The sequence below is a fragment of the Rhinatrema bivittatum genome, chromosome 18 (assembly GCF_901001135.1).
Source record: "Rhinatrema bivittatum chromosome 18, aRhiBiv1.1, whole genome shotgun sequence".
Lineage (NCBI taxonomy): Eukaryota > Metazoa > Chordata > Amphibia > Gymnophiona > Rhinatrematidae > Rhinatrema > Rhinatrema bivittatum.
Genome location: NC_042632.1, coordinates 13,304,537 through 13,332,381, shown reverse-complemented (window position 1 = coordinate 13,332,381; position 27,845 = coordinate 13,304,537). Strand labels below are relative to the sequence as shown.

The following is a 27,845-nucleotide window of genomic DNA, read 5'->3' as shown; positions in this document are numbered from 1 at the left end:
AGACCCCCCTATTGTATCATCAGGATCAGGGCAGCAAGGCTGAGTAGTAGCAAGACCCCTAAGGTATAACATAAGGGATATAGTAGTAATGCAGAGTGTCAGCTAGACACCAAAGGTGTAGAGTCTGGGGTATGGCAGCAAGACTACCAAAGTGTAGCATAAGGGGTATAGCAGAAAAGCATCTAGTCCCCCCCAAGGTGTAGATTCTGGGGTATGGAAGCAATGATGAGAGGTAGCAAGACACCGAGGTGATATATCCAGCCCTGGATTTGTCAATAGGAACCCTTGTGCCTAGGGCAGAAAACATTTGTGGGCAGCAGAATGGCTATGATTTGCTGATTTTTGGCTCTGCCAAATCTCAGTCAGCAGAGAACAACCCTGCAACTTGGAATTCCTCCTGCATTTTTACAGAGATGGCAGTTTTTCCCGCAGTCTCTCTCTGCTGCCTGCTGCTTGCTTTTGTTGACACTGTTCCATGTAGTTTGCTTTGCCATTGTGTCTCAGCAGGGTTATGAGTGCTTATTGGTTTTTGTCAGCAGTGAAAATTAACTTGTCTGAGGTGACCATATTTTTCAATCCCTGATTATAAGGTATACAGAAGTGAATTTTAAAAATCATTTATGTGAATAAAAGACAGGGTTATGGGTTATAAACCTGTGCCATAGAATTCAAGGGGTCATTGTAAGAAGCTTCTTGGGGGGAAGCACAGAAAGAATGGGAGAAAATCCTTTTTCACCGACAGCATGGTGGATACCTGAAACAGATTTCCAGTGGAGATTATAGAAGCCAAAACACGTAGTATTCAAGCCAACTGTACTTGGGACAGAGAAGAAGGGGACCTTAGTAGCAGGAGGAAGAGGGGCAAACACCACAGAGAAAGCAAGAACTGTAACAGCATAGCAGACAGGCCGAAATGGACCGACTGAGTGGACCAAGTGGTTCATTCCTGCTGACATCTTGTGTATCTCTTCTGATCACAGCCCCATGGTGCAGATACAAAAACATGCACAGCTGTTGGAAATGCTTTGGCTACTGCTGGCAATTCTGTTCATCAGGTTCCCAGCACAGGCTAAAGTGTAAATAAAACCCACATGTGCTGTGCAATAAATAACAGGAGACTTTGCACTTAGCTTAGGGAGTGTTCAGGAGAGCACAGGTTAGAATCATTTCATAATACACAGCAATATGTCAGAGAGGCTGATCTGGACTTATCTAAGCAGAACCAGATGCTCAAAAGGAGACATTGTTTTATTTTACCGAGCTGGACAGTAAGTAGAAAGACATTTCACAGCTACATCTTATTCTCCTTGGCACCTGTCGTACTCTGCATGTTCAGGCCCAAACTTCTGCCATTTTGAGAAGTTTGAGCAGCACTTCATTGGCCATTGAGAGCAGAGCACAACATACTGTATCTAAGGAGCTGTGATTGATGATCGCTGGGGAACTCCTACAAGCTCCTGCCTGGTCCTTATTAGCAGCAGGACAATGTTAACAGAGACATAAAACATGTCAGCAATGTTATTGTTTAATAGGCCATGTCCAAAAGACTTGCCTCATTCATTTTTGCCTCTTTGGAGGAATGAAAAGCCACTACAGAATGATTGTAACTTTGGAATATTTGTATCAGGAAGTGACGCTGGGTTGCTGTAGGGAACAATAATCAAACAGCCTATGTTTATGCACACTCCATGGGGTTTGCACCAATCAAAGCAAAATGATGGGGTTCGTTTTACTACAACTGCAACATTGTTCTCTGATTTGATGGCAGGGGGAAGGGGAATTGAATTCAGATGACTTCCAACTTGGTACTGATGCACAGATATAAGGGGAAAAGCACAGGTCTGCTTCTACAGGCAAATCCATAAGCAATGCACGTCAAGTAAAACTATAAATTTTCAAGAAGGCTCATCACCCAGTAAAAATGTTGCTAGCAGAAATTTTTTTATAGGTTATCATAAGGCTTTGGGATAATAGCACGGAATGGCAGCTACTACACTTAACAGAAGGAATGGGGGTAACCTGATGGAGCATTTGGTCCTTTCTGCCATCATTGCTATGTTACTATTGGGCTGATACAGAACACTGGATGCGCGTTTTCCCTTATTCAGTAAGGGGCAGAAAACGCGCTTCCAGCCTGCCGAACCTAATAGGGCCCTCAACATGCAAATGCATGTTGAGGGCCCTATTAGGTATTCACACGTGATTCAGTAAGTAAAATGTGCAACCAAGCTGCACATTTTACTTTCAGAAATTAGCGCCCACCCAAAAGTAGGTGCTAATTTCTTCAGGCACCGGGAAAGTGCACAGAAAAGCAGTAAAAATTGCTTTTCTGTGCACCCTCCGACTTAATATCATGGCGATATTAAGTCAGAGGTCCCAAAGGGAAAAAAGTTAAAAAAAAAATTTTGAAGTCGGCCGGCGGCTGTCGGGTCGAAAACCGGACGCTCAATTTTGCTGGCGTCCGGTTTCCGAGCCCGTGGCTGTCAGCGGGCTCGAGAACCGACGCTGGCAAAATTGAGCGTCGGCTGTCAAATCCACTGACAGCCGCCCCTCCTTTTGCCCATTTCTACCGCCGGACCTAATTTAAATACTGAATCGCGCGCACAGGTGAGTGGCCTGTGCGCGCGCCTCGCCCGCTCTCCCGCGGACTTTACTGAATCGGCCCGTATGTCACTTTGATTATTATTTCTGGAGAAAAAAAAAACCCCACAGACATTTATGCTTTTTTATTTCCTCTAGATATTTTTTCAAGCCAAAATTGTGCGCATTCTATACTTTTGAAAATCTAAAAAGGAGCTTTGCTGCCTCCTCCGACCTAACCTCACCTGCAGGAATTCTTCCAAACAATGTGGATAACATTTGTGGAACAACACAAAAACTCGCTTTTACTGAGGGCGGGGAATCTTCAAAGAATCTATTTCAGTAGGTAAGATTGCTGAGCTGTTTATAATTCAGTGCAGAGCCTAGAAAATGCATGGAGTCATACTGTGAGGAGCGGGGATCACCACAAACACACCAAAAAAACAGCCCACACCCCATTTTGGTTTTCAAATAAAATATAAAATCCAAATATATTCAGAAGGCAAAAAATGCAGTAAGATTAATCAGAAGCAAAAAAGAGTCCCAACCGTTCACCACACATCATCTTCTCAGCGTTACTTAGTGGTTGTAGGCTATCCAAGAACAATATTTTCCCTGGGGTCGTAAGGCTTTGAACCTTCCTGGACAGCCTTTCACCACATGCAGGAAAGAGGACCTTTTTCCTGTTGAATCTTAAAACCCAGCGCTGAGCACTGCCCCCTTGACTGACACATCTAAGCTCCTTTCTGCTCCCCTTGGCATCTCATGGTCCTCTTTATATCACTATATAGTCACCCATCTACTGGAGGGTTGGAGTCTTCTGTTACTCACCCCCCAAATACTACCTCCTGAACCTTTAGAAGACATCCAAGTTAACTCTAGTGAAGCCTAGCTGGGTTTACAGCTGGTTTATGCACTGAAATGGCTTTGATTCTTGCTCTCCCAATGTTCAAGATTTCAGGCCCTTTCAAAAAGGATAGTGGCATTAGAATCCCAAGGCATAGGATAAGGCAATGAGCGCAGTAGTAGAAATACCCAAGGCAACAAGACAGGAGCAAAAAGGAAACTGCAATGGCAGGAGTTCTCAAAGGGGCCATGAGAGGGCCAGGACCTGAAACAGGAGAGTCAAAGTGCATGAGGAGAGGGCTGGGCAGCACCAACAAGAGAGGTATTTGGCAAAAACACAGCGACAAGCTGAGGGCCCAGACTGTGGGCATTGGTTAACTGTAGCTGTGCATTCAGTCCTGCTGTCAACCATATGGAAACTCCAGGAAATCCAACAAGGGGGAGCAGAGCCATAACTAGGCAATTTGCCACTTATGGCCAAGTTACAAAGTGCACTCGCACCCTGTACACAATGAGACTAATATTCAGTAGGCCGTTTAATAGAAACATAGAAACATAGAAATGACGGCAGAAGAAGGCCAAATGGCCCATCCAGTCTGCCCAGCAAGCCTCACACATTTTTTCTCTCATACTTATCTGTTTCTCTTAGCTCTTGGTTCTATTTCCCTTCCACCCCCACCATTAATATAGCGAGCAGTGATGGAGCTGCATCCAAGTGAAATGTCTAGCTTGATTAGTTAGGGGTAGTAGGGGTAGTAACCGCCGCAATAAGCAAGCTACACCCATGCTTATTTGTTTTACCCAGACTATGTTATACAGCCCTTATTGGTTGTTTTTCTTTTCCCCTGCCGTTGAAGCAGAGAGCTATGCTGGAAATGCGTGATGTATCAGTCTTTCTCCCATGCCATTGAAGCAGAGAGCCATGCTGGATATGCATCAAAAGTGAAGTATCAGGCACATTTGGTTTGGGGTAGTAACCGCCGTAACAAGCCAGCTACTCCCCGCTTTGTGAGTGCGAACCCTTTTTTCTTCTCCCCTGCCGTTGAAGCAGAGAGCTCTGCTGGATGTGTGAAGTATCAGTTTTTCTTCAGCCCTGCCGTTGAAGCAGAGAACTATGCTGGATATTCATTGAAAGTGAAGTATCAGGCTTATTTGGTTTGGGGTAGTAACTGCCGTAACAAGCCAGCTACTCCCCTCTTTGTGAGTGCAAATCCTTTTTTCCATATTTCCTCTTGCTGTTGAAGCTTAGAGTGATGTTGGAGTCACAGTAACCATGTATATGTTTATTGAATAAGGGTATTGTCTCCAGGCAGTAGCCATCATTCTGGCGAGTCCCCCACTCTTCAATGGCGGCCTCTTGAATTTATGGATCCACAGTGTTTATCCCACGCCCCTTTGAAGTCCTTCACAGTTCTGGTCTTCACCACTTCCTCTGGAAGGGCATTCCAGGCATCCACCACCCTCTCCGTGAAGAAATACTTCCTGACGTTGGTTCTGAATCTTCCTCCCTGGAGCTTCAAATCGTGACCCCTGGTTCTGCTGATTTTTTTCCTACGGAAAAGGTTTGTCGTTGTCTTTGGATCATTAAAACCTTTCAAGTATCTGAAAGTCTGTATCATATCACCTCTGCTCCTCCTTTCCTCCAGGGTGTACATATTTAGATTCTTCAATCTCTCCTCGTACGTCATCCGATGAAGATCCTTCACCTTCCTGGTCGCCCTTCTCTGTACCGCTTCCATCTTGTCTTTGTCTTTTTGTAGATACGGTCTCCAGAACTGAACACAGTACTCCAGGTGAGGCCTCACCAAGGACCTGTACAAGGGAATAATCACTTCCCTTTTCTTACTCGATATTCCTCTCTCTATGCAGCCCAGCATTCTTCTGGCTTTTGCTATCGCCTTGTCGCATTGTTTCGCAGACTTCATATCATTAGACACTATCACCCCAAGGTCCCTCTCCTGCTCCTTGCACATCAGCCTTTCCCCCCCCATCGAATACAGTTCATTCGGATTTCCACTCCCCATATGCATGATTTCTTGGACAGGTTAGCCAGATAACTTGACCTGGATATTCAGCTGGATGTCTCACTGAATACAGTTGCTTAAAGTTACCTGGCTACATGTAGCCGGATAACTTTAAAACCTAATTGGTTATGTTTGAATATAGCTGGTTAGGTTTTAAAGTTATCCGGCCTTGTGTGGCTGGATAACTTTCTACGTAGCTGGATATCTTCAGAGACACACAAGGCCGGAGAACTTTAGGACAGCCCTACAGCACGATCAGAGCTAGCCACACAGGTTAACCGGCTAACTCTGAAAATTGGAATTAGCTGGTTAACATATGTGGCTAACTCTGCTCTTCCCCGAAATGCCTCCTGCCCGCCACTGAAACCCCCCCTCATATCGGCTAACTTCTAGCTGGATAAGTAGTTACCCGGTTAGAATTTAGCCAGATACATTTAGAAGTTATCCGTAAGAACATGCCATACTGGGTCAGACCAAGGGTCCATCAAGCCCAGCATCCTGTTTCCAACAGTGGCCAATCCAGGCCATAAGAACCTGGCAAGTACCCAAAAACTAAGTCTATTCCATGTTACTGCTGCTAGTAATAGCAGTGGCTATTTTCTAAGTTAACTTAATTAATAGCAGGTAATGGACTTCTCCTCCAAGAACTTATCCAATCCTTTTTTAAACACAGCTACACTAACTGCACTAACCACATCCTCTGGCAACAAATTCCAGAGTTTAATTGTGCGTTGAGGGCCAGAATTTCAAAGGGGTACACGCGTACCCCCCGAAAGCCTGGCCGAAGTACCCCCTGCGCGCGCCGAGCCTATGTTGAGTAGGCTCGGCGGGACGCGCAAGCCCTGAGACGCGAGTAAGTCCCGGGGCTTGCCTGGGGGGAGGGGGCGTGTTGCGGCGGCGCGTCATTTGGGGCGGGGCTGCAGGCTTGGTTCCAGCCCGGGGGCATTTCAGCGGCATGGCTGAGGCCTCCGAAACAGCTCCGGGGCTTGGGAATCGCGCGCCGGCTGCTGGCCAGTGCGTGCAAGTTATGCCTGCTTCGGGCAGGCGTAACTTGTACAACAAAGCTGGGGGGGGTTAGATAGGGCCAGGGGGGTGGGTTAGGTAGGGGAAGGGAGGGGAAGGTGTGGGGGGTGGAGGGAATGGAGGCAGGCTGCGTGGCTTGGCGCGTGCAGGCTGCCGATTTTGGGCAGCCTTGCACGCGCCGACCCCAGATTTTAATGGATACGTGCGGCTACGTGCGTATCGATTAATATCCTGCCTAGTCTTGTTTGCGCAGGTGCAGATTTATAAAATCTACCCCTGAGTGAAGAAGAACTTTCTCTGATTAGTTTTAAATGTGCCACATGCTAACTTCATGGAGTGCCCCCTGGTCTTTCTATTATCTAAATAACCGATTCACATCTACCCGTTCTAAATGGTGTTTGAAGATTGACCTCAATATATATATATATATATATATATATATATATATATATATATATATAAATAAATAAATATAAAATAAAATAAAATAAAATAAATAAAAAAAAATATATGTAACCCTTTGTTGGGGTGTTTGCTATTTCCCCCTAGGGCCAAAAAATTATTTGTTAGTTGGAGCTACTCTTGCCATCTTTCCCCTTCTTTCTGCACCTCGCAGGGAGTGAGCTTTTTCTGTGGGGGGAAAAGAAATCCTTTGTGGCCCAGGTGCTGGAGGGTCTTTCCTGATGTGAGTGTCTCTCATAGCTGCAATATCCTCTTCAGGGACAAACAGACTGGGTGTTCAAATAAAGTTTATTGATTATTTCCAAAAGGTTAATCACTGTTCCACAAACACTTTGTAAATGAACCATACATCTGAACTATTTACATGGTCTCCTTGCTGGGGTGTTTGTGTCATGATCTCCTCATCTGTGCATGCAGCCCAGTAAATTGGGGAATCCTAGGGGAGAGCCCCACACCATGAAAAGATCTTACCTGCAACCAAAGTTCAGTCTGATGCCCACAGCCTGGGACCTGATCCCTTTGGGGTGGAGATCCAGTTGGTATTCTCTAGATCTTGATGTTATCAATCCCATTCTCGCCTTCCTCTCTGGGAGAGAATCTTGATGTTCAGTCTTGACAAAAAGACTGAACATCTTTGGGAAAAAGCCTTCACACTAACAAAAGGGGGAAAAATCCAAATGTTTCTATCACTGGTCTTGCTTTAGGGAGTTAGAGGGGTCACTCACAGGTTGCCAGTCCATGCTCTCTGGATTGGGGGGATTGCTTCTCTCCAAAGGGTACAGGATGTTCCTCAGAATGAGAAAAACTAATCCAAAAGCTGACCAAAATTTCTCTCTCTCTTCAAAAGAGGGTATGTCCTCATCATTACATACCCTCTCAGACAGGGTATGTACTGATGAGGACTCGCCTCTGAATGCAATAAAAAAACACTAATCTGGATCAGTGGGCCCAATTTAGCAGGGAGAAAGTATAAATAGCTCCTTACTCCTCAAAACGACCATGCTCACTCTACCTCTAGCTCCACCTTATACCCTTGGGATATCCAATCACAGACAGCTCAATGGAGAGACTGAAAGGGAATGGAAAATCCCACTGTTATTACTAGTCCTGATGGTAAGGGACCTAGGACCATCTAGTGGCAAACCGAAAGCCACGTATAATATGATAAATAAAGAAAATAGAGAAACTGGAGGTCTGCATGGTGATGGCATTGGAGAAGGTGATCTATCAACACATAAGGACATACATATATTTATTCTCACAAATATCTCATATCCTCTTATACTAATTATTTTTTCATTTTTTACATACTTAGTTATATTTATAGAATTACTTAATCCTATTTCTTAATACATCATAATCAATTCTCAAAATAACATAAATTAATTTAAACAATATTCCAAAAATAATTATATTTGCTAAAAAATGATATATTAACCATTTGAATTAAATAATTTCAAATTTATTTATCTTCATTTGCAAACAGCTATCTTAACATGTGGATACCCCAAACATCCCCAAAATATTCATAAATATACATAACATATACCCATTCATTCACACCATACACACACACTTAAAATACCCACCCATCATATTGCACATTTCCCATAAACATTTATAATAAGAAAATACAGTACACGAGTGTTACAAAAATACAACTTCAAACATCAATTTCATACATTTTCAATATTATTATCTATTTGTAACACATTGATTGTTAAAAAATCCCGCTATGTTCAATGGCTATTGCAATTACAATCCCCGACAAGGACCTTGTTTCGCAATTAAGCTTCTTCAGGGGTAAATCTTAGCATCGTTCACTCTTTCAACCCCAATATGTAGCCCATTCAAAGGATGATCTAAACACACTTCATTCCTTCAATACCCAATCACACGGGGATCCAATTCTCCGTTGTACTGAATTATCCTTTATTTCACCAGTATCCACACACCCTATATCTAAAATACAGCAACAAAACATGTATATAAACTAAAGACCAATATCTACATGAAAATCCTACATGCCCACATGAATCAAATTAAATATAAATTCAATATCTTATATTCATGTCCCATCACTGCCTTGATATAATTTATTTATATATCAGCATGTATTCAATCCCGACCCAACCACTCACAACTATCTAATCTCCACCCACATCATCTATTATTCATTCATATCATATTCTTGTTTAAAAAAATCGCATACTTACAATCTGTGATACCACAGTAACATCTAAATTTCAACCAAATTCCCGTCCAGGGATTCACAACTTTTAAACCATTCTCCTTATGACAGAGGAAGCCAACTTCACATAGCCACTTTCCCTAAATATTAAAAAATCAAAAGAATCAAAAAGACAATTGTCTTCATCCAAAAGTACCTATGTAGTAGACAAAACATATTATATATTCCTCAAAGTCTTCTACTTACCAACGCTCACAATTTATTAGTTTCCAAATATCTTCATATCAGTGTGGCAAGACGTCTGTTCAAACACCCATCCGTCAAAAGATCAAAACGCCGTCAGACAACGGCTGAAGAAATCGGAACTCCACTGTCCATTTCCGCTATTTAAATCCCCTGCTGGGGAGAATCAAACCAAAACATCTACACAACTCATTTTGAGAATTGATTATGATGTATTAAGAAATAGGATTAAGTAATTCTATAAATATAACTAAGTATGTAAAAAATGAAAAAATAATTAGTATAAGAGGATATGAGATATTTGTGAGAATAAATATATGTATGTCCTTATGTGTTGATAGATAGTCTTGGGTTAAGGACAGGTAGAGTACCCCTGTTGTAGTTACCGTATTGGAGAAGGTGAGCCATGGGCAACTCCATGCAGGTGTCCTCCAATCACACTGGAGTTAAGCAGACTGAACTTACTCAAGGGCATAAACAACTGGTTTTTTTTATCCCCAGCTCTGTCCCATCTAAAACTATTTCACAAATATTACATTAATTTATATTAATATGTAATTCAGATACAATTCAAAGTTGGATAGTGTAATTTTATAAATTGATCTATAAGCCAGAAGTATAGAATTATACCTTCACAGGTGAAGTACAATGTACCTAGTATACAAATTCTATTGTTACCTCAGTAACAGCAACACAAACACTCCACTACTAGGTGCACTGAATTCCAGGAGATAGGCATTAATACACTTCCATTTGGGAAAATATACAAGCTAGAAAGCTACAAATCCCTATTCAGAAACAATAAACTTGCAACATATCACACCTCAATCACACACACACTTATGACTTATAAGACCACAAATTAGATTTACAAATTAGATCCAGTCAGAACAGTCCAGACAAAAGGGTTATGCCCACCAACCAGCAGATAGAGATAGAGATCAACAAGCTTGTTGATGTCACTCCTTTCCTTATATGCATCTGTGCTTACACCAGCCTGTCAGTGTTTTTTGTCTCCAGCAGATAGTAGGCAAGCATCCTATACTGTGGACTATGGCCTGGTAGGCTGAAAAGGAAAAGAGAGCCTCCTAAAGTGAAAGACCAGTTCTCACTCCCTGAGTTGAGCAACATTCTTGGTTTTAAACAAAAAAAAAAGAGAGAGAGGAATTTCTGCTTTTGAGGAGAAAGCTTGAGCTCTCTTCTTCAGTGGAGCGAGCCAGAACCCAGGGGGCTTCTAGGAAGTCTGGTCCTCTCCCTTTTCTCATCCCAACTCCTCTTCTCCCTTCCTTTCTAAGGAGCTTGTGCTGTTTTCTGCTTGAAAGAGACAAAGTACAAAAAGAAAAGAAAAGGAGAGAGCTTTGCTGTGCAGCGGCTGGAGCTTACTGTGACAGAAGGAGGACAGCTTGAAACTAAGGGGGCTTCATTTTGGATATCCCAGGTGAGTCACAAAGATATTTTCTGTGATTTTAAAATCCCAGCTTATGATTTGAAGGAGCAGGGAAGAAGGCCAAGATGGCATCAGTAGCAGAGCATGGAAAGAAAACCCTCACTTTGCTTGGCCTGCTGTCTCAGAAAGGTGTAGGTAGAAAGTATTGCTGAGATGTCCCAAAGCTAAAGGGGAGCTCCAGAGTCATGAGTTTAATGAAGATGGGGGATCCATGGTGTTAAGATTTCACCTGCTATGCAGTCTTAGCTTAACTTCATGATGTTTCCCCTCCAGCAGAGACACTCAGTCTGCCTAATCACCATTCTTGTCTCCTCCTCCTCCTAACTGCCCTTGCCACACTCAAGTCAAACCCTATATAAACCCTGCCTTGCCAGAAGCTCCTTGTCTTCTCATGGTGTCACTGCTGGCTTGGTGACCTGACCCTTGTTCTTGCCTTGTGGCCTATGGGTCTTCTGCCTTGCTTGTCTTGTGGCCTACGTGTTATGGTTGGGCGATAGCAGAGTCATTAGTGACAGTAAATGGAACTTACTCTGAAAAGAGAGCGGTGGTAAGCGGAGTGCCGCAAGGATCGGTGTTGGGACCGGTCCTGTTCAATATCTTTGTGAGCGACATTGCGGACAGGATAGAAGGTAAGGTTTGTCTTTTTGCGGATGATCCTAAGATCTGCTACAGAATGGACATGCCGGAAGGAATGGAGAGAATGAGATGGGATTTAAGGAAGCTGGAAGAGTGGTCGAAGATATGGCAGCTGAGATTCAATGCCAAGAAATGCAGAGTCATGCATATGGGGTGTGGAAATCCGAAAGAACTATTTGATGGGAAGTGAAGGGCTGATGTGCACGGAACAGGAGAGAGACCTTGGGGTGATAGTGTCTAACGATCTAAAGTCGGCGAAACAATGCGAAAAGGCGATAGCTAAAGCCAGAAGAATGCTGGGCTGCATAGAGAGAGGAATATCTAGTGAGAGAAAGGAAGTGATGATCCCCTTGTACAGGGCCTTGGTGAGGCCCCACCTGGAGTACTGTGTTCAGTTCTGGAGACCATATCTCCAAAGGGACAGAGAAAGGATGGAGGTGGTCCAGAGAAGGGTGACCAAAAAGATGGATGGTCTTCATAATGGGGCAGATTTTCAAAGGCTACGTGCGTAACCCGAGAAAATCAGCCCCTGCGCATGCCAAGCCTATTTTGCATAGGCTCGGCAGTGCACGCAAGCCCCGGGATGCGCGTATGTTCCGGGACTTCGAAAAAGGGGTGGGAAGGGGGCGGGTCTGGGGCATGGTGGCAGTCCGGGGGTGGGTCTGGGGGGTCAGGGAGCGGTCTGGGGGCGATCCCGAGGCCTCCTTTGTTGGGGCCATGCCAGCGCGTGCAAGATATACCTGCCTTGGGCAGGCGTAAGAAATAAAATAAGGTGGGGGGGGCTTTTAGGTAGGGATGGGGGGTGGGTTAGATAGGGGAAGGTGGGGGGGGGGGACCGAAAAAAAAGTTCCCTCCAAGCCCCGATGGCTTTCCCCGTTCCCGATTTTGGAGCAGCCTCGGAGGGAACAGGGAAAGCCATCGGGGCTCCCCTAGGGCTCGGTGCGCGCAAGGTGCACAAGTGTGCACCTCCTTATGTGTGCCAACCCCAGATTTTATAACATGCGCACGGTTGCATGCATGCTATAAAATCAGGCATAGATTTGTACGCGCCGGATTGCGCGCACAAATCTACGCCTGTGCATAAGTTTTAAAATCTGGCCCAAAATGATTTATGAGGAGAGATTGAAGAACCTAAATATGTACACCCTGGAGGAGAGGAGGAGCAGGGGTGATATGATACAGACTTTCAGATATTTGAAAGGTTTTAATGATCCATGGTCAACAACAAACGTTTTACGATGGAAAAAAATCGGTAGAACTAGGGGGTCACGATTTGAAGCTCCAGGGAGGAAGACTCAGAACCAATGTCAGGAAGTATTTCTTCACGGAGAGGGTGGTGGATGCCTGGAATGCCCTTCCGGAGAAAGTGGTGAAGACTAAAACTGTTAAGGATTTCAATGGGGCATGGGATAAACACTGTGGATCCATAAAAGCTAGAGGATCGGAATGAAGAGCAGGGCCATGAGGGTGACTTGCTGCAATGTTGCATGGTTAATGCAATCCCAACATTGCTCTCTGCTTCAACGGCAGGGGGAAATGTGGAAAACAGGAATTACATTCAGGCAACAACCAACCAGGTCTGAACTTCACAATCTGGGTAAACAAGCCGTAATAAGCTGTAATAAGCTGTAATAAGCCGTAATAAGCAAGCTACCCCCACGCTTATTTATAAGCGTGGGGGCAGTTACTACCCTAAACCAATTAAGACTGATACATCACTTTGAAAGCATACACAGCATTGCTCTCTGCTTCAACAGTAGGAGGAAATGAGGAAAACAGGATTTACATTCAGACAACATCCAACAAGGCATCAATCTGTGCAGTTTGGGTAAATAAGCATTGGGGTAACTTGCTTGATGCGGGGGTTACTACCCTTAACCATAAGCCTTATGCTCACCTTTGATGCAACTCCAACATTACTCTCTGCATCCATGGCAGGGGGTGGCAGGAAATTTGAATCAAACAGTTACCAACAAGGGCCCTGAACGTGGAGGTTGATGAAACAGATAAGTATGGGAAAATAAGTGTGGAAGCTTGCAGGGCAGACTAGATGGGCCGATTGGTCTTTTTCTGCCGTCGTTTCTATGTTTCTATGAGTCCTGTCCCTCTCTCTGGAGGTGGATGGCTTCAGCATGCTATTACGGTTGGACGATAGCCAGGTGTGGTGACCACCTGCAGGGGTGACTCAGGACAGGAGAATAGGAGCCACAGCAGAATCTCTGGTAAGGCTGATTAGAGTCTCTGGATCTGGGTGCAAGATGATAGGAGTCTCTGGTGCTCTGGGCTCAACCTGCGGGGGAGGGGACTGGCTAGGTGGAAGACCGGCCCTTGGCTTGTTCTGAGTCCTACCTTGCAGTCCCATGCTGCTCTCCAGGTGGGTTTCCCAGACTCCGGGGCCCATATCAGAATGAGAAGATGAATGCCTGCTAGCAAGAGTGCATACAGGATCCTTAGCCCTGCTGGTCAGTCCAAACCAATTTTTTCTACTACCATTCTGCCCTAGAAACTGAATATGTGTCCACAATGAGTTTTGCCTGCCCTGTTTGTCAAGCTCAGAGTCCTTCCACCTTCTCTGAGTGCACCTACTGTTTTTTTTTTAACCCTGTTAGGTGGAAATGCAAAAAATGTCAGTTTACTACTCCTTACTATTCACAGACAAGCTCTGCTTGTAAGCTCATGAAGGCACAGAAACTGTAGAGTACCTGCATGCAGAATCCAAAAAAAACCTTCCAGCACAGGTTTATTTCAGAGCACAGATCTCTTGAAAACTACAGTTTGCCAAGTTAATACTAAAGAAACAGCTAATTTTAAACTGCACAGTTAATTCTGCCATAGCATGTTCAAGTGGTTTAAATTTATTACCTGGAAAAGTAAAATCTTCTTATGATTCCAACAACACTCCTGGACAAGTGAAAGCATTGCTTAAACCAGTTCTGTCCCCATCGGTAGGAGCTGTTAATTAGTCCTGCCAGTATAACCCAGAAAATCACATCTGCTGGCTTCAACTTGTTAACGAGCTCCACGTTGACAGCTAAGAAGAAATTAGCTTGCAACTATTTTCTGACTGTTTCAGAATCCACTCAGAAACTAAAACTCTTCTTTCTCTTCCAGAGAGTCCATGCCTGCTTGCTGTTCTTCCTCCAGGTATCTCCAGCACTTCTTACTAGCCAGTGTGTGGTGAAAACACTGTTCAAGTCTGATTCAATTCAGCAGCCATGGCTGTACCTGAACCTCTGGAGAACTCCAGTCAGATAATCCACTCCAGGAAGAACCTGCAGTCACAGTCTTCTCCTTGTGGGAGCCTGCCTTGTCCTACCCTTCTGCCAACCTCGAGCGACTCCAGTCCAGTTGTGCTGCTCCAGGAGGAGCCCCAGTTTACCATGCCAGTGGTTCTACACTCACTATGTTCTGGTGGTCCAGTCAAGGGGTCCGGAGCTAGAGGTCTCATTCTAAATGCACCCCATGCTAATGGTTCTACCCTCCACTCAACCTGTGCCGGTAGTTCAGTTTTCCAATGATCCTGAGCCAGTGGTTTTACACTCCAGTCACCCTGTGCCTGTGGCTATCTTTTGGACACTTCGTCAGCAGTGCTCCTGCCTATGCACTCGAACTGCCCAGAAAAGGGCACTTTTGAACAGCTTGCCTGCCCAGCAGAGGGCACTGCCTTCAGGCTTCTGTGTTCTTTGGTGTTTCCCCTGTCTGCCTTGTCTAAGTCCTGCTCTAATCTGCCTTGTTGGTCTTGTCCTATCTGGCTCCAGTATCTTGTCCAGTCCTGCCTGTACCAGAGTCTTGTCCTGTCCCAGTAACCTGTCCAGTCCTGCCTGTACCAGAGTCTTGCCCTTGCCTTGTCTCACCTTTGTCTTGTCTAGTTCCAAGTCCCGCTTAGTATCAAGTCTTGCCTTGTCCTGCCTGCTAAGCCTGCCTTCATTCCAGCCTGCCTTGTCCAAGCCTTCTCTCCCACCTGTCTTGTCCAAGGCTTATGATGTACTACTGCCGCAGAGAATGTACTGGGCCCCAGAACCCAAGGGCTCAACCTGCAGGAGAGGGGGTAGGCTAGGTGGAAGACTGGCCCTTGTCTTGTCCAGAGTCCTACTTTGCAGTCCTTTGCTGCTCCCCAGATGGGTTCCCTGGATTCCGGGGCCCATAACACACGGGTCTTGCAGGCTCAGATTGACAGAGTTTTAATGCTAGATCCTCAGTGTCAGAGAACCCCTTGGTAGCCATGTTGCAGCCATGAACCAGTGAGGGAGAGCTTGGGACTCCTTCCCTTAGCCTAGAATGCCAGGTTACAGAAGTGGTAGTTACTCCTAGGCCTACAGCAGCTTCAGTTGCAGCAGTGCAGGTTTCCTCCCTGTTAGAGATTGCCTCTTTACCCTGGACTACTATCTCTAGAGAGAATTTAATATCCTGCAGGCCTTTTCTGTGGGACAAGGAACTAGCTAAGGGTCTTCATCTCTTCTGATGTCTTTGGGTTCCTCAAGATCACAAAGAAAAAAGACCAGGATAGAGGAGGGAAGCCAATTTGTGGAAAATGGTTTTTCTCCTACAGAAGATTCCCACAAGGCCATGTGCAAGACTGCACACAAGGGACGCATGCAACTCTCGGCCGAAACATACACGTATTTTGAATAGTTGGCGCACATATGCGTGAGCTTTGTAAAATATGTTCCCCTTGAAATGTGCTGTGCCATACACGCGTTTATGGCTGCGCGCGTGCATATTATAAAAATCTACCTTTATGTGAGTAATTTTATAACACAGCAAAGTTAGCCAGAAAATATGCCAAATAGTTAAACCGATTTTTCAAAGTGCACTTAGCACATAAGTCCACTTTAAAAATTGTCCCAGCAAAACTACACATATACGATTATATTTACTAATTAATATGTTTAGTTTGGCTGAGAGAATTTACACACATAGGACCTGATTTTCAAAAGCATTTACATGCTTAAAACTGGGTTAAAATTTGTAAATGCACTTTACCGATGTAAATGGGCTATTGAAAATTGTTATCATAGTATGTTAAGTTTACATGTATAACGCCTTTGAAAATTCACCTGAAAGTATACAGGAAACAATAACTATAGAGGATGACTAGCAATTTGCAAGTATACATTTGCTGAGGGTCTGCTGCATCTACTGGTGGGTAAGCAGGACCTGCGAGTATTAACTTACTAGGAAAAGTTTGTGTTTAAATCTTGCAAAGTCATTTGTTTGAAGCTTGAACTATATTTGTGTATCAATATTGTGTGCTGGGAAAATAGTTTATGAATTAGAATTAATCCAGTGTGTAGCTTGAGGTTTACATCAATTTTATTTATTTATTTATTTAAAACATTTCTTACCCGCTTATCACCATTTCTAGGCGGTTCACAATAAAAACATACATAATCACATAAAAAGACAACCATACATAAAATTATAAAAACAAAAGAAGAGCCAAACATTACATCTAAAGAATTAACCACAATAACAAATTACAGATAACGGATGCCCACATCGTTCTTGCTCTTATTACCCAACAATCTCTGTTTTGCCTTCCATTTCATCAGCTCAGTGTGCTGCAGCAGTCAAAAAAGCAAACAGAATGTTAGGAATTATTAGGAAGGGAATGGTTAATAAAATGGAAAATGTCATAATGCCTCTGGATCGCTCCAAGGTGAGACCGCACCTTGAATACTGTATATAATTCTGGTCGCCACGTCTCAAAAAAGATATAGTTGTGATGGAGAAGGGCGACCAAAATGATAAAGGGGATGGAACAGCTCCCCTATGCGGAAAGGCTGAAGAGGTTAGGGCTGTTCAGCTTGGAGAAGAGACGGCTGAGGGGGGATATGATAGAGGTCTTTAAGATCATGAGGGGTCTTGAACGGGTAGATGTGAATCAGTTATTTACACTTTCAGATAATAGAAGGACTAGGGGCATTCCATGAAGTTAGCAAGTAGCACATTTAAGACTAATCAGAGAAAATTCTTTTTTACTCCACGCACAATTAAGCTCTGGAATTTGTTTCCAGAGGATGTGGTTAGTACAGTTAGTGTAGCTGGGTTCAAAAAAGGTTTGGACAAGTTCTTGGAGGAGAAGTCCATTAATGGCTATTAATCAAGTTTACTTAAGGAATAGCCACTGTTATTAATTGCATCAGTAGCAAGGGATCTTCTTGGTGTTTGGGTAATTGCCAGGTTCTTGTGGCCTGGATTGGCCACTGTTGGAAACAGGATGCTGGGCTTGATGGACCCTTGGTCTGACCCAGCATGGCAATTTCTTATGTTCTTATGTTCCTATTTACTATATAAGACCATGCCAGATAGCCTAGAATAAGCTTGCTCCAAAAAGAAAGCTTTAACAGCTTTCCTAAATTTTAATAAGAAGAGCTTTGTCTTTACAATATCTGGCAAAGAGTTCCAGATAATATAGAAAGAACATTCCTTAAATTCATCTAGTTTGAGTGTATCTTCGTGTGTTGAGAAAGAAATGTGCGCGTTTGAATTAATTGTGAGGATGATATTTAGCGCTACTTAGCCAAATACATAACGACTTATCTGGCTAAATGGCGACTGTTGAATATCCAGCTATGTTCAGCAGTCATCACTTAGCCGAAGAAGTATTTATCCAGCTGCTTAGTTAACTAGATACCTTGGGGGTGGGCAATGGGCAGATTGGGGCAGGACTGCTTTATCCATTTATTTTAACTGGATAAGTGCTGATATTCTGAATTATCCAATCAAGTTAACCAGATGTTATTTATTTATTTATATTTATTTATTTTATATTTTTTATTTTATATTTTTATATTCCACTTTTCAGCACTTCAAAGCTAGACCTGCCATAAAGCTGGTCTAACTTAGCTAGATTTAACTTATCTAGCTAAGTAGAGGTTTCTTACGGGATATTCAACAGCATAGCCATGCTGCTAAATAGGGATGTGCAGCAGAAAAAAATGTGTTTTTGTTTCACAATTAATTTCTTGGAGACCCCAATTTGTTTCCTTAGTTTCAAAATGAAAAAAAAAGTTGCTTTTTAATTGATTTGTATTTTGCCTGCTATTAAAGCAGTAGGGGAAGTATTACAATCTATGGCCTAGATTCATCAAAATGCTATAAATTCCAAATCATTGTACATATCAGTGAAGATTTGATGTGATTTGGAATGAAGAAAGCTACACAAAGATGAGATTTCTACAATGTTCTCTCACCCTAGCTTGATGCATCTCTACCTGGGTACTATTAAGCTAGGGCGAGAAAACATTGGCGAAATCTCATCTTTGTGTAGCTTTCCTCATTCCAAATCACAGCCAGTCTTCTCTGATATGTACTATGTTGTTTGTACGTCTGACTGTGCATGTAGAACTGGCCCCAAAACCCTAGTCCACCACCAAAACCTCACCTTGAGTAACTAGATGACCCTCCTATAGTGATATAAATAGATGACAATTATGTTAGAGATGTGAATCGTGTCCTCGATCGTCTTAACGATCGATTTCGGCTGGGAGGGGGAGGGAATCGTATCGTCGCCATTTGGGTGTTTAGAGTATCGTGAAAATCGTTAAAATCGTGAACCGGCACACTAAAACCCCCTAAAACCCACCCCTGACCCTTTAAATTAAATCCCCCACCCTCCCGAACCCCCCCCAAATGCCTTAAATTACCTGGGGGTCCAGCGGCGGTCCGTAGCTAAATCAGGGGAAGGGGGAGGGCAGGAAAACCGGCACACTAAAACACCCTAAAACCCACCCCCGACCCTTTAAATTAAATCCCCCACCCTCCCGAACCCCCCCCAAAATGCCTTAAATTACCTGGGGGTCCAGCGGCGGTCCGGAACGGTCTCCTGCAATTGAATCGTGTTGTCTTCAGCCAGCACCATTCTGCGCCGCCATTTTGCAAAATGGCGGCGCAAAATGGCGGCTGCCATAGACCAACACGATTCGACTGCAGGAGGTTGTTCCGGACCCCCGCTGGACTTTTTGCAAGTCTTGTGGGGGTCAGGAGGCCCCCCCAAGCTGGCCAAAAGTCCCTGGGGGTCCAGCGGGGGTCCGGGAGCGATCTCCTGCCGCGAATCATTTTCCGTACGGAAAATGGTGCCGGCAGGAGATCGACTGCAGGAGGTCATTCAGCGGGGGTTCCGGACCCCGGCTGAACGACCTCCTGCAGTCGATCTCCTGCCGGCGCCATTTTCCGTACGGAAAACGATTCGCGGCAGGAGATCGCTCCCAGACCCCCGCTGGACCCCCAGGGACTTTTGGCCAGCTTGGGGGGGGGTTCGGGAGGGTGGGGGATTTATTTTAAAGGGTCGGGGGTGGGTTTTAGGGGGTTTTAGTGTGCCGGTTTTCCTGCCCTCCCCCTTCCCCCGATTTACGATTTTTTGACGATAAATCGGGGGAATTGGTATTGTATCGTGTCCCTAACGATTTTTGACGATTTAAAATATATCGGACGATATTTTAAATCATCAAAAAACGATTCACATCCCTAAATTATGTGTGCCACCCCAGAGGCAGTCTCTCTCTCTCTCCCTCTTCCCCTCTCTCCCTGAAAAATATGATAAATATTGCAAATTCCATTTCGGGCATATCACACAATGTAGTTAAAAATGTGTGTTACACTATTGCATGCAGCATTAATGCCCCTCGTTTTCATAAACCCTGCCTAAACTCCTCCTCGTTGACTAAAAACTAAAATTTGCATCTCGCGATGCGATACCTAATGTGTGCGAAAACAGCCTAACACTCTGTATATTGAACTCCAGAATTCTGAGTGCATTTTGTGTGCTAGGAAAGTACTTTCAGAGTTGAATTTTATTTATTTAATAGTTTTTATATACCGAAGTATAGCTAGCTGCCTTCACTCCGGTTTACAGGTTAACAACTTATTACAGTTAATAAACAGTAGAACCGTGTAACTTATTAGAACTGTTCAACGTATTACAGTTTATAAACAAGTGAACTGAACAAGGTATTACTGTGGACAGACAGGTAATGATTAACATATTGCATAAAAAACTTGTGTACTACATTAATCACTTGGTGTGTTTAGATTTCACTTACTTGGGTAGTTAAGACTAAGAGGGAAATATCCTATCTCGGAGCGCGGTGAGAGGTAAACAATTGATTTAACTAAGATTAACTGTATTAGGAGTCTGTGGATCGGTGTGTAGTGTCCTGAGAAGTGTTCTCTTTAGTAATTTAGTACGTGCAAAATGGAGAGTGATTATGTGTAGGAGCAGTTGTATGCAAATTAACCAAAGCCATCTTTGAATGTTTGATTGAATATCCATGATTTGAGTTCCTTTTTGAAGGATTTGATGTCGCTAAGTGAGCTTAGGTAATCTGGTAAGGAGTTCCATAATTTCGGTCCCGCAATGGAGAAGGCTCTGTTCCTTGTGTTGGAAAGCTTTGCTAAAGGAAGAGACGGTATGACAAGATGCATTTTACTGGCGGTTCTTGTCGTGTGTTGTTCATTCTGTGTGCTTTGCTCTGAGAAGGTGTGAGAGCTGGTTCCTGGACAAGTAATCAGTGATGTTTGTTTCCTACCCATCCTTACCATTTCCCACCCACAGTTAGATGTCTCATCTTTAAAAATGGCGTGGGCCATCCAGTGCTCCTACCATGTGACAGGGGTCAGCCAATGGCACGGATACCCTGTCACATGGTAAGGGCAAAGTGCCATCGGCGCCATTTTGATTAGTGGCAGCTGACGGCCCGGGAGTGGGAGATCGCTCCCGGGACCCCCACTGGACCACCAGGCACCTGTAAAATGTTTTTGGGGGGTTGGGAGGGTGGGGAAGCAAAGGAATTTGTTTTAAAGGGTCGGGGTGGGTTTAGGGGTTATTTTTGTGTGCCGTTTTTCCCGCCCTCCCCCAAAACGATAAGAGAACCCCCACGATCAATATCGTGGGGTTTTCCTATCGTTTCGGGGGAGCCCCCGATTTCTGACGATATTTTCAATCATCCGAAGCCCGATTCACATCCCTAGTATTTATACCTCTATATGAGATCCGCCTAGTACCTCGAGGTGAGGTTTAAGAGGTAGTGTAGGGGTTAGGTGCCACTTTGACATTTGAGTGAGACATATGAACAGAACAGTACATTCTTGTGAAGATTTGATGTCCTTAGGAGTGAGGAAACTCACCCAAAGATGAGATTTGTGCAATGTTCTTTCAACCTAGCTTGATGGACTCTCTATCTGGGTAACATCAAGGTACTAAGTGGGCCTCATATAGAGGTATAAATACCTACGTACTATAAGGGCCTTATAGCTAGGCTCTCTCTCTCTCTCTCTCTCCCCCCCTAAGATAGCACACTTTGCGATAAATAGGCTATTACCATAAAACACACCCCTTTTCCTATTGCAAACGATATTTAGTGCATTTTGATAAATCCAGGCCTATGTCCTGCACATTACCCCATATTCTCATCCCCCCCCCCCATAACCCCTATAACAATTACAAATGCATCTTATATGTCTGTCTTTGAAGTACACCCTTAGATTTGGAATGTTTACCCATATGCACGCCTGCCTTTGTAACTCATTCTTTGTCTGTGAGTGTCAAACCTGTACACCGTTGTGATCTAGTGATTCTCACATGGAATGATGGTATATATAACACTTAAATAAACAAATAAATATATAAAACCTCAGGAAGAATATTTTTCACAATAAGAGTCAATTAGGGATTTGCATCAATCTATAATTAACCTGACTTGTAGTAATTAGCTCATTTTAATCCTATTACATTTCTGTAGCACATCACAAAAAGGCTTAGGTTTGCCTGAAGCTACAGCAGTCTGGACTCTGGCCTTCTCCACAAAAAATACTTTACTTTTCAGACAACAAAACAGAAAAGAAAACCCACTTACCTTCAGCAGAACTGGCTACAAAAGGTCACAATTCACAGTTAAACAGTTCTAACAAGCTCCTATTTCCATGTCTTCTACTCTGGGACCACCCTGTTCCCTCTAGGGCCTGCTATTATATCCCTCTCCCCAGGGAATATGTCTTGCATCCAAGATTCCCTGGTGTGCTGTCTTTAAGGTAGACCAAGCTAAATGCCTGGTCCTGATCATTTAAGGAGGGTCTGAAGTACTCACCTTTACATAGTCATTGACAAAGTCCCTCATGAGAGACTCCTCAGGAAATTAAAAAGTTATAAGAGGCAATGCCCTGTTGTGAATTGGTAACTGATTAAAACTCATGAAACAGACCAGATGATTAAAATATCAAGTTTCCAAATGAGAAAGGTCATTAGTGGAGTACCACAGGGAATGGTACTTGACCTTTGCTATATAACATATTCATTAGTGATGTAAGAACATAAGAACATAAGAAATTGCCATGCTGGGTCAGACCAAGGGTCCATCAAGCCCAGCATCCTGTTTCCAACAGAGGCCAAACCAGGCCACAAGAACCTGGCAATTACCCAAACACCTAGAAGATCCCATGCTACTGATGCAATTAATAGCAGTGACTATTCCCTAAGTAAACTTGATTAATAGCAGTTAATGGACTTCTCTTCCAAGAACTTATCCAAACCTTTTTTGAACCCAGCTACACTAACTGCACTAACCACATCCTCTGGCAACAAATTCCAGAGATTTATTGTGCGTTGAGTGAAAAAGAATTTTTCTCCGATTAGTCTTAAATGTGCTACTTGCTAACTTCATGGAATGCCCCCTAGTCCTTCTATTATTCGAAAGTGTAAATAACCGAGTCACATCTACTCGTTCAAGACCTCTCATGATCTTAAAGACCTCTATGATATCCCCCCTCAGCCGTCTCTTCTCCAAGCTGAACAGCCCTAACCTCTTCAGCCTTTCCTCATAGGGGAGCTGTTCCATCCCCTTTATCATTTTGGTTGCCCTTCTCTGTACCTTCTCCATTGCAACTATATCTTTTTTGAGATACGGCGACCAGAATTGTACACAGTATTCAAGGTGTGGTCTCACCATGGAGCGATATAGAGGCATTATGACATTTTCCGTTTTATTAACCATTCCCTTCCTAATAATTCCTAACATTTTATTTGCTTTTTTGACTGCTGCAGCACACTGAGCTGACGATTTCAATGTATTATCTACTATGACGCCTAGATCTCTTTCTTGGGTGGTAGCTCCTAATATGGAACCTAACATCGTGTAACTACAGCTAGGGTTATTTTTCCCTATATGCAACACCTTGCACTTGTCCACATTAAATTTCATCTGCCATTTGGATGCCCAATCTTCCAGTCTTGCAAGGTCCTCCTGTAATGTATCACAGTCTGCTTGTGATTTAACTACTCTGAATAATTTTGTATCATCTGCAAATTTGATAACGTCACTCATTGTATTCCTTTCCAGATCATTGATATATATATTGAAAAGCACCGGTCCAAGTACAGATCCCTGAGGCACTCCACTGTTTACCCTTTTCCACTGAGAAAATTGACCATTTAGTCCTACTCTCTGTTTCCTGTCTTTTAACCAGTTTGTAATCCACGAAAGGACATCGCCTCCTATCCCATGACTTTTTAGTTTTCGTAGAAGCCTCTCATGAGGGACTTTGTCAAACGCCTTCTGAAAATCCAAATACACTACATCTACCGGTTCACCTTTATCCACATGTTTATTAACCCCTTCAAAAAAATGAAGCAGGTTTGTTAGGCAAGACTTCCCTTGGGTAAATCCATGTTGACTGTGTCCCATTAAATCATGTCTTTCTATATGCTCTACAATTTTGATCTTGAGGATAGTTTCCACTATTTTTCCCGGCACTGAAGTTAGGCTCACTGGTCTATAGTTACCCGGATCACCCCTGGAGCCTTTTTTAAATATTGGGGTTACATTGGCCACCCTCCAGTCTTCAGGTACAATGGATGATTTTAATGATAGGTTACAAATTTTAACTAATAGGTCAGAAATTTCATTTTTGAGTTCCTTTAGTACCCTGGGATGCATACCATCCGGTCCAGGTGACTTGCTACTCTTTAGTTTGTCAATCTGGCCTACTATATCTTCCAGGTTGACAGTGATTTCGTTCAGTTCGTCTGACTCATCACCCCTGAAAACCAACTCCGGAACTGGTATCTCCCCAACATCCTCACTAGTAAACACGGAAGCAAAGAATTCATTTAGTCTTTCTGCAATGGCCTTATCTTCCCTAAGAGCCCCTTTAACCCCTCGGTCATCTAATGGTCCAACCGACTCCCTCACAGGTTTCTTGCTTTGGATATATTTAAAAAAGTTTTTATTATGAGTTTTTGCCTCTATGGCCAACTTCATTTCAAATTCTCTCTTCGCTTGTTTTATCAATGTTTTACACTTAACTTGACAATGCTTATGTTTTATCCTATTTTCTTCAGATGGATCTTTCTTCCAATTTTTGAAGGATGATTTTTTGGCTAAAATAGCCTCTTTCACCTCACCTTTTAACCATGAAGGTAATCGTTTTGCCTTCCTTCCACCTTTCTTAATGCGTGGAATACATATGGACTGCGCCTCTAGGATTGTATTTTTAAACAATGTCCAAGCCTGTTGAACACTTTTAACCTTTGCAGCTGCACCTTTCAGTTTTTTTCTGACTATTTTCCTCATTTTATCAAAGTTTCCCTTTTGAAAGTTTAGTGTTAGAGCTGCAGATTTACTTATTGTCCCCCTACCAGTTATTAGTTTAAATTTGATCATGTTATGATCACTGTTGCCAAGTGGCCCCACCACCGTTACCTCTCTCACCAAATCCTGTGTTCCACTAAGAATTAAATCTAAAATAGCTCCCTCTCTTGTTGGTTCCTGAACCAATTGCTCCATGAAACAATCATTTATTACATCCAGGAACTTTATATCTCTAGCAAGTCCTGATGTTACATTTACCCAGTCAATATTGGGGTAATTGAAATCTCCCATTATTATTGCACTGCCAAATTGGTTTGCTTCCCTGATTTCTCTTAGCATTTCATCATCTGTCTGACCATTTTGTCCAGGTGGACGGTAGTATACTCCTATCACTATACTCTTACCCAACACACATGGGATTTCTACCCATATAGATTCTACTGAGCATTTAGTCTCTTGTATGATCTTTAGCCTGTTGGACTCTATACCCTCCCGGACATAAAGTGCCACACCCCCCACCAAGTTGATCCTCCCTATCATTGCGATATAATTTGTACCCTGATATAGCACTGTCCCATTGGTTATCCTCCTTCCACCAAGTTTCTGTGATGCCAATTATGTCAATCTCATCATTTGCTGCTATACACTCTAACTCTCCCATCTTACTTCTTAGACTTCTGGCATTGGCATATAGACATTTCAAAGTGTGTTTTTTGTTTGTTTTAACAACCTGCTTTTCAGTTGTTTGGGATAATTCGGAAATCATTAGTTTTGGTGATTTTTTACATATAGGCATATGGACTATATTTGCTTTTAATGGAACCTCTCTGTTGGGATGCCCTAACTCTCCTGTTTCATTAGTATCCTTCAAGGATACATTTCTCCGAACCATGCACTGCTGAGTGACTGTCGGCTTTCCCCTTTGTTCTAGTTTAAAAGCTGCTCTATCTCCTTTTTGAAAGTTAGTGCCAGCAGCTTGGTTCCACTCTGGTTAAGGTGGAGCCCATCCTTTCGGAAAAGTCTCCCCTTTCCCCAAAAGTTTCCCCAGTTCCTTACAAAGCTGAATCCCTCTTCCCTACACCATCGTCTCATCCACGCATTGAAACTCTGGAGCTCTGCCTGCCTCTGGGGTCCTGCACGTGGAACAGGAAGCATTTCAGAGAATGCCACCCTGGAGGTTCTGGATTTTAGCTTCCGACCTAATATCCTAAATTTGGCTTCCAGAACCTCTCTCCCACACTTTCCTATGTCGTTGGTGCCCACATGTACCACGACAGCCGGCTCCTCCCCAGCACTGTCTATAATCCTATCTAGGTGGCGCGTGAGGTCTGCCACCTTCGCACCAGGCAGGCAAGTTACCAGGCGGTCCTCACGTCCACCAGCCACCCTGCTATCTACATTTCTAATAATTGAATCGCCAACTATGATGGCAGGCCTAACCCTTCCCTCCTGGGCAGTAGCCCTGGGAGACTTGTCCTCGGTGCGAGAGGACAATACATCACCTGGAGAGCAGGTCCTTGCTACAGGATCACTTCCTGCTACACCAGGGTGATGTTCTCCTACTGGGAGACCTTTCTGATCCAAGGCAGCACTAGGGCTGCCAGACTGGATTTGGGACTTGACTACTATGTCCCTGAAGGTCTCGTCAATGTACCTCTCTGTCTCCCTCAGCTCCTCCAAGTCTGCTACTCTAGCCTCCAGAGATCGGACTCGTTCCCTGAGAGCCAGGAGCTCTTTGCACCGGGTGCACACATACAATCTCTCACCGGCAGGTAAAAAATCATACATGTGACACTCAATGCAAAAGACTGGAAAGCCTCCCTCTTGTTGCTGGACTGCTGCCTTCATCTTAGTTTTATTGAGTTCCTAGTTAAGTTTAAGATACTAAGGGAGTTGGAATGAGAGTAGTTTAAATTTACAGGTGAATTTACTATTTAATCAGCTAGTTTCCTACAAGGGGATGATTAAACTTTCAGTAAGGGCTGATACAATAGTATGATTTAGATAAGACCCTGATTGATTTTTGATGAAAAACTGTCTCGTGCCTAAAAATCAAGGGTTGAGTGGGTGGGAAAGACAGATACTGGAATTAACTATCTCTGGCTTGCTTATTACCTCAGACACACACAAACTCTAAAGAATATATCCCTTAATTTCACCTTTCACCAACTTTTATAAGCCCAAAAATTTCTGAAAGCTATACTTACCAATCCTCTTCCGGTCCTCCTCTACTGCAAAGGAATGCTGGGCCTCTGGAAGCTGGGCTATGGACGCCAATCCCTGGATCACTTGCGGTGACTTCTGGACTCCTCTCCCGGGGGATGCTGGGAGCAGTATGCAGATGAGCCTTCCGGTCCTCCTCTACTGCAAAGGAATGCTGGGCCTCTGGAAGCTGGGCTATGGACGCCAATCCCTGGATCACTTGCGGTGACTTCTGGACTCCTCTCCCGGGGGATGCTGGGAGCAGTATGCAGATGAGCCTTCCGGTCCTCCTCTACTGTAGAAATGGAAGTAGTGACTGAGGTGATCAAATATGTAGATGACACAAAATTATTCAACGTTATTAAAGCAATGAATTGTGAGGAATTGCAGAAGGACCTTGCAAGACTAAGAGACTGGGCATCTTAATGGTACATGAATGTTAAAGTGCAAAGTGATATTCATAGGGAAAAAATAATCCCAACTGCAGGTTTAGAATGCTGGGTTTCATATTAGAAATCACCACCCAGGAAAAAAACTTTGGAGTCCTTGTGCCCAAGACTTTGAAATCCTCTGCTCAGTGTGCGGCAGTCCAAAAAGAAAATAGA

General features: G+C 43.6%; 2 long non-coding RNA genes across 4 annotated transcripts in view; both read right to left on the bottom strand.

Annotated features, from left to right (window-relative positions):
- LOC115080086 overlaps positions 1 to 22,498 on the bottom strand; it is a 103,995-nt gene extending 81,497 nt beyond the window's left edge. For all 3 annotated transcript variants that reach the window (XR_003853509.1, XR_003853510.1, XR_003853507.1), the window contains exon 1: positions 22,309 to 22,498. This is a non-coding gene — a long non-coding RNA (uncharacterized LOC115080086). The remainder of the gene's footprint in view (positions 1 to 22,308) is intronic.
- On the bottom strand, positions 8,571 to 9,516 carry LOC115080087. The gene is made up of 3 exons (XR_003853511.1): positions 9,373 to 9,516; positions 9,152 to 9,266; positions 8,571 to 8,897 (listed from the first exon to the last, which is right to left on the bottom strand). It is a non-coding gene; the product is annotated as an uncharacterized LOC115080087 (long non-coding RNA).
- Positions 22,499 to 27,845: the final 5,347 nt, after the last annotated feature.